The sequence below is a fragment of the Lactuca sativa genome, chromosome 4, assembly GCF_002870075.4.
Source record: "Lactuca sativa cultivar Salinas chromosome 4, Lsat_Salinas_v11, whole genome shotgun sequence".
In the NCBI taxonomy this organism is placed as follows: Eukaryota; Viridiplantae; Streptophyta; class Magnoliopsida; order Asterales; family Asteraceae; genus Lactuca; species Lactuca sativa.
The window spans coordinates 80,163,324-80,171,362 of record NC_056626.2 but is presented as its reverse complement, the minus strand read 5'-3'; the positions used below and the strand labels follow the sequence as shown (position 1 = coordinate 80,171,362).

Below are 8,039 nucleotides of genomic sequence, written 5' to 3'. Positions count from 1 at the left end.
TGAGCGATGACATCAGAGAGTTCGTGAGCAGATCCAGCTGTAAAACGCTAGAAGATATGATTTCTCGGGCTAGAGAGAGGGAAACTGATTTGGAGCAGATCCGGAAGAGGAAGCCGGATGAGGTTCAGGTAGCTACAGGTTCGGGAAAAAGGCCCAAGGGATCGGATTCGAGGTCGAGGGATTATCAGGACCGCAGCCGGTGCGGGAAGTGTGGCAGGGCGCACGGGGGCGCGTGCAGGAGTGGTAGCGGTGGTGAGTCTGGCTGTTTCAAGTGCGGTCGGACTGGTCATTTCAGCAGGGATTGTACTGTTACCACCTCGCAGGGATCAGACCTGTTATGTTTTCACTGCAACCAGCGGGGCCACAAGAAGGCCCAGCGCCCCAGTTTGTTTTCAGCAGGACGGGTGATGGCACCTGCCCCTGTGATGTGCACAAAAGTACCCACTAATTTTAATATTTATAACCTAACAAACTTAGACTATCTATGCACTTATAGGCAGTGTACCTAGTCAGTTACAGCATAGCTTAGGTAAGTCGGGTGTCGATCACACGGAACGGTGTTACTAATTAATTTACTTGCTATTACATTAACCTATTTTATAAACATATTTAATAAAGGGTTTTATCTGGTTTTACAAGATCAGATGAACTTAAATCAAATTCAATAAATAAAAACACACTCTTGTTTAGTTTGAATCCACTTCTCCCTTATAGCTAGCTAACAATTACGGATTACTAAGTTGGTTTTCAATTATATTAGTAATTTAGTTCTATCTTACCAATACTTAACTAGTTCATGTCAAACTATATATGTTCACACATAATTAAACACAGAACTAATTATAGATATAAATATGCTATGTAAGATTTGTTGTATAAACGCAATTATGATCACAATTTACGTTCTCTAGCACAACTAAACTTTATTTCTTCTAATTACTAACTAAGATTAGTCAATCCTAGCTCTAACAATTCAATGTTCACTAAATTATTAGGTAAACAGGTTCATGCAGTTTAATGCTCACTAAGCTACACAGAACATGCAATTAAGCAATTAGATAAACAAATATTAACATGCTAGGTTTTACAAATCAAACACAAGCAAATTTTTACCAACTAAACTCAATCCATAATCATATAACTATTCATAAGGTTAAAGCTTCATCTAGCTAAACAAGAGTAGCTAGATTCAGCTGCTCATCATAGTAATTAAACTAACACAGCAAAAACTAATGAAAGACATGCTCTAAAAATAAACCTTTACTTCTTTTGGTGTTGAAAACCCTCTTCCAGAACCTTTCCTTCGCTCTGAAACGTCTTCTGGAAGTCCTTCTTTCTGCCCAAAAGTGTCTCTACTCGTAAAGGTCAAGGATTTATATAGTTGCTGATATCCATAAATTCACGTCGTGAATAATCATAAATTCACGTCGTGAGTCTTAGATAACCATGCCCTTCAAGGATTCCTTCACCCGCGTACATATCTTCTAGAACCAACGATTCACGTCGTGAATCCTTTAGGTCTCATGTCGTGAATAACCTTTTTCCAGATTTTCTTCACTTTTACTCGTTTGATTCCCAAAGTTTCTTTCTTTAACACTTTCAGTCCACTTTTCTTCAAAATGTCTTCTTTTTGGCTGTAAACAACATTTAAGCTCATAAGTACCATTATTCTAAACAAATTACCGACTTTTTAATAAAAATGTACTTAAATATTGCCTAAAAATAAGTATAAAGATGACAATATCAAAATACCCCACACTTAGGCCTTGCTTGTCCTCAAGCAATTTTAAACTTAATTCTTAATTACTAACACTACACAGAACAATCCGACTCTAGTTCAGCCATTATGCCAAAACTCAACGCATGCATTTGTGTCTAAAATTTTCCTAAAGTACCCCCCCATACTTTAAATACTCACAATCTTCATAAACACTCGCCCACTTTTTCCGAACAATGCTCATTTTATGCAACCCTCTGAATCCATCCGCAGAAAACCTCCTAACCTCAAGGTATTTTTAGTTGAGCAACCTAAGCGTACATAAACTAGAATTACAATTTTTCGATACCACTATGGAGCTTTATTTGAATTCTTCATTTCTTTGACATTTTGATCTTTGATTTCTTTGAATTCAACACCTTATTTGATTTGATTTCTGGTATCTTCAACTTTTTGGATTTCTTGAGAATTTTGATCTTTTGATCTTCACTTTATTTGCTCCAAAATTCTTCAAACTTTACTCGTAATTCTCTCTTCTTTTTTTTATATATTACATGTACCTCACTTTTTCACTCAAAACCTACATGCTTAAGCAGAGGCGCTCAACCTCAACCTTTATTGGCTAACGATAATAATTTTCCTGGATACATTTCAGGTTTAGGGTGCTAAACATATTGCATCCTTCGAACCACGCGGGGTTGTGTTTTTGTTCCATGATTTCACTAAAATAAGGGAGGCCACAAATGCACTATAACGTATATTGGCTCAACTAAACATTTAAACTTTGATCGGATCATCCCACATAATACTAGCAATTATAGCTCAAATTATTACTACTAGATTCAATTAATAAAAATTTAAATTTTCAAAAATTTCCTAGCAATTTACTTTTTCTACCCCTACCCCACACTTATTTCATACAATGCCCTCATTGTATGTATAAAAACAAATCAAAATTAAAGAAAAGGGAGAAAAATGAACAGACTCCCCTGGGATAGTGGCGTGAGCATCTCCAAAAGTGCGGGAAACGTACATCTTGAATATGGACTCCAAAAATAGAGACTCGGTTCTCGAACTTGCGAAATAAGGAGTGTACCGGCAAAACATGAAATCGAGCCTTCAATCATCTTCAAATATTATGTAAGTCTCCAAAAGTAGAATGACCAATGTGGGAAAGCATACGCCACATTGCATGGTGGTAAAAAAAATGAGCCCCAATCATCGTGAATATATTGACAAGAAGAACTCCTAATAACTGACTCACGACGTGAATTAGAAATGTTCACGTCGTGAGAACTGGACAAGTAGAAAGCATTGCTCAATCCTTCTTCTAATGTCTAAATGTATTAAGACTCTTCCAAAGTCATCAGTTTATGACTCTTGCGCTAACACTCCACTCAATTAACTCACCCCACACTTATTTTGAAAATAAGGGTCTCGACTCTCGGATTTAAACACTCCCAGCTAAAAACGTACGCATTCACAACTCGCTATCCCTCCTAGGCACTCCGTAGCAATTTCTGAGAAACAACGAAGAATAAAAGTAACATAATATTCAAAGGAGTTCTTACAATCCCATAAAAAAAACTAAACACAAATCAAACAAAAGAAATAACGATCAAGCATCCTCCTCATTGTCATGCGCTCCACTGGTACCAGCTCCATCACCTCCACGACCACCATACTCCGACCATCGTGGGCAAATCGGGTAATGATACCCTAAATGAGGCGGCTGCTCCACCCCAAGATGCCGAACCACATTCTCCATCGTGCCGCCTATCCAATTTACACTCAACGATAACTGGTCAAAGTAACCAGCCATATCACCCCCAAAAGGTGCACCACCCATGGAAGCAGGTGGGTGTATCGGCTGACCGCGGTCTCCCCTTCCTCTCACGTTCCTACGCCTCGGTCTTGGCTCCGACACAGGTTGATCAGCTGGCTGATCATCCTCATCTTCACCCTCATTATCTGATGGAACTATTCCCCAATGCGATCCAAAATTTCTGACCACCCGCATAGTCTCCAAATATCCCATACCAAAGTCATGCTCGTCCACACACGTCATGGATCTAGTAATATCGGGAACAATCAGATGATAAGAACGGGCTAAACGAGTAATAAAATGCCCCCCACAAATAGGGCTCCCAGGGCGCGAACTCGTGGCAGACTCGGCCAGAAAACGGGCTAGAAAATACGGGATGTTGCAACAGACACCAGGCTGTAAGATGCACCATAAGAAAAATAAGTTCTACTTAGTCACTTTGTCTCCATGCCTCTTATGGTTGATGGAAAAGGTAATGAACCGGTGGAGTAAACGATGGATCGGGGACCGAATACTGCTCTCAGGAGATACTACGGAATTAAACATCCCGGAGGCAATGTTATGCCAAAACGAATATCCCGTGACACCCTCCGCATATCCTCTAGCAGCCTCTCCCAAAAACATGCCAAACTCGGGAGTCATAGCCTCCTGTTGATCATACAGTCCTACTCTCAAGCAAACTCAACTAGGCTGCACTCCCGGTACTTACCCCCCAATCGAAATACCAACGCCTGTGGCCAATGAGGATCTTGGACCGTTTCCTGAAATGTCACCGTTGCGAAAAATTCGACCCAAAATTCCTTGTAAACCCGCTCTTGCACCCGGAACAGATTTTGCCAACCAGAACAGGTGAACGAATACCCATCTCCAATGAATATCTTCGTCAAGAACGGGCCCACCCGGTTTGCAAGCCCTACTTCCCTCAATCTTGTCCAATTGACTGTTGGAGCAACTGCAATTTCCCTGTTGTAAAGCCACCCCAATCTGTTGTTCCAATGGGTCAAAACATCACGGGCCATTGTCGCGGGAAAATTGTAAAACGGGTGCAAACCCGCAACCCCAGCCGGAACCTCTCTTCTTGGAGCCATTCCTGCAAAAGCACGAAAAAGAAACAGCCAAAACCAATATCCACAAATTAAACATAGATAAAAAATGAATTCTGTTTAGCCCCAGAATTCATGTCGTGAATCATATAGGATTCACGTCGTGAGTTCGTAATCGCAGAAGGCAGAATCTTAACAATCGAGGAAAATCCAATAAAAATATCTTTGGGTTTTACTCCTATACCACTTCCAAAAACTTAGCACGAACATTCCAAGGTTATTACGAATTGTAAAGAATTAATTTCGTCTTTTAACAAACCCTAACCCTAAATTCCTCTTCTAGAACCAAAAATTAAACTTAATAATCAATAATTGGTACCTTTGTTGGAAGTATTACGTAAGCACAATAGTGATTAGTGGAATTGTCGGCTAAAATCGCAACAATGGGGACCAAGGGGGACCAATTTCAGTTTCCACTTCGTGAACAATAAACAAATGAAAGAGTTTACTGGTTTCCAGGGACTTATCATGTGGTCCCGTACTTTTGAACATTCACGTCGTGAATTCTATAAAATTCACGTCGTGAATAATGTCTGGGTTTAAGTTTGGGCCATGTATTCACGGACTGATCTTGGGCTTGCTAGTCTAATGGGTTAAGCCATATCATGGATTATGTGTCTGGTTCATTCACAACTCACGTCGTGAACTGCTAACTATTCACGTCGTGACTAAAATCTGGAAAAAAAATTTTAGAGTTTGAACTAAGTTCTTAATTATTACTACTTTCGTTTTAAGGTCCCCACATTTTGTTCTAATAGAGTTGGATGACTTGGTCTAAGTTTTCAAAATTAAAATGCAAAAAGAAAAAAAAAATTCAAACCGAACTCGGGTTGCCTCCCAAGAAGCGCTTCTTTTTCTTGGAGTCTTGAGCTGGACTCCGTGCCTCTTACGTTGAGCCTTCGGAGGAGTCCTCCACCAAGATCTTTTGTTCCTTGAACCGCCTCTTGTAAGCTTGAACTCGCCTTTTATAAGCTTTCTTTGAATTCTCCTTTTTAGCTCTTCCCTCTTCTTCAAGCTTGCGTTTTGTGCCCTTGGGTTCCTCCTTGCATTTTATGTCATTCTCCTCCTCTTTCACCACCGGCCTTGTTACTCTTGAAGTGACCTCCTCTTCATCACTTGGTAATTCCTCTTCCTCTTTGCTTTCCCAAGAAGGCGGACTCTTGTAAGTTATGACTTCAATCAAATATGGAACAGATGCCCTTGGTTTTGTCCTTTTGACTTGATGAACTGCTTTTATCTCTTCTTCCATAAGCTTTTCCAGTTCTTCTAGTTCATTCTCTTCATTAATTGTGAACACCTCTTCTTTATCTTCTTGAAAGTCTTCCTTTATCCCAAAGACTTCTTGTTCATCTCCAACCCTCAAAGTTAGCTTAGACTCGCGGATATCAACAAGGGCACCAACAGTGTTAAGCAATGGCCGACCAAGGATTATCGGAACATCCGGATCTTCTTTCATGTCCAAGACTACAAAGTCTATTGGAAAAACAAATTTTCCAATTTTCACCAAAATATCCTCCACTATGCCTCGGGGTTGCGTCACCGAACGGTTCGCCATGTGAATCTTCATTTTTGTAGCCTTCATCTTCTGAATCTCCAATTTTTGATAAAATGAAAAAGGCATTAGATTAATGCTAGCCCCAGAATCGGCTAAAGCATTAACCTTCATTTTATTCCCAAACTCACATGGAAGAGTGAGGCGTCCAGGATCCCCCATCTTTTCTGGTGTTTCTCCCAACACAGCTTTTGAAGTTTGTTCACTTAGAATCACTGTAGACTGCATCTTTAATTGCCTTCGAGTGTCTATCAAGTCTTGCAGTAATTTCTGGTTCTCGGGAGCTTTAGATAGGGACTCGACAAAGGGGGTGTTAATCGGGATCCCCTTCACATGCTTGACAAACTCTCTATGCTCTCTCTCCAGTGGACTAAGGGTAGCTTGGGAAGGAAAAGGTAAATTTGGCTTATAAACCGGACTGACTGCAGAATTTTTCTGTTCATGACGGGCCCGCGCCGTGAACATATAAGGTTCACGTCGTGAATTCTGGAACTCAGCAGCTTCATGATGTTCGGGCTTGATCTTCTTCATCTTTTGATCAGGCTTCCGTGGTTCTTCTTCCAATGCTTCTAGGAACTCCAAGATGGCTTCTTCTTCGGTGTCTATGGCCATTACATGAGATTGATTCTTTACTTCGGGATTCTTCGGGGACAATTTTTCATGAACTAAAGTGGCTAGTTGACCAAATTGTACTTCAAGGTTATGGATGGAGGCTTGCTGATTCTTTATCAAAGTTTGTTGTTCCAGAATAGCAGAATCAGTGGCCTCGTGTCCCTTAAAAGATGCTTCCATAAACTTCATTAAAATGGTCTCTATGTCGGGTTTCTTCTCGACTGGTGGCTGCTCCTTTTGATAAAGGCCTCGACCTGTCTGCCTATACTTCTCTTCTTTTTGCTTCTTATACTCTTCATATGGCAACCACTCCTTCTTCGGTTTTCTCCAGTCCTCATCAAGCTTATCCCCACTAGAGTAGCACACTTGAGCCTTTCTGTTCCCATAATCATCTATAATGCAGTCCTTTGTCAAGTGTGGACCACTGCATCTCTCGCAACCCACTCTGATGGCATGTATCGACTGGTCCATCTGTGTTATCCTGCGGTCCATATTATTTAACATGGCCATGACCACTGCTATTTCTTCAGTTTGGGACCCTCCTCCGCCTTTGATTCCTTCTTGCCTCGGGTTGTGGTATTCGCGGGAGTGTTTCGCGAACTCTTCAATTAGCTCCTTGACCTCCCTTGGATTTTTCTTTGTCAAAGGTCCCTGAGAATCAAGGAGTTGTCTTGTCATCACGTTGACCCCATCATAAAAAATTGACATCTCTTGCTGCACATTCAGGTCATGTTGAGGGCAATTTCTAAGTAAGCCCTTGTACCGCTCCCATGCTTCGTATAGTGACTCCCCCGGTTGTTGCTCAAAGTTGGCTATTTCCTTCTTGAGTTTGGCTATCTTGGATGGTGGGCAAAACTGATCCAGGAATTGCTCACGCATCTGAGCCCAAGTGGTGATTGTACCTGGTGGGAGTGCTTTTAACCACTCCTTAGCAGCTCCTTTGAAAGTGATGGGAAGCATCCTAAGCAAGACTGTGTTTCTGCTGATATTTGGGACATTGAAGTAATCCGCAATGTCGTTGACTTCGTGTAGATGCTTAAAAGCATCCTCATGATCCTTCCCGAAGAATGGGATGTCCTTCAGTGCTGTTAATATGTGTCCCTTCAGCTCGAATGTGGCAGTGGCAGGAATTGCGGGTTGAACTAAGCCGGGACCCACATCTTCTCGGATCCGCTTCTTGTAAGCTCCCATGGACATTTCTTCAATTGTTTCCATCTCGTTCCTTGGCTC

At 41.2% G+C, this 8,039-nt stretch overlaps 1 non-coding gene across 1 annotated transcript; it reads left to right on the top strand.

Annotated features, from left to right (window-relative positions):
• Positions 1 to 7,533: 7,533 nt before the first annotated feature.
• LOC111885605 (small nucleolar RNA R71) lies at positions 7,534 to 7,640 on the top strand. Its single transcript, XR_002848155.2, has one exon. It is a non-coding gene; the product is annotated as a small nucleolar RNA R71 (small nucleolar RNA).
• Positions 7,641 to 8,039: the final 399 nt, after the last annotated feature.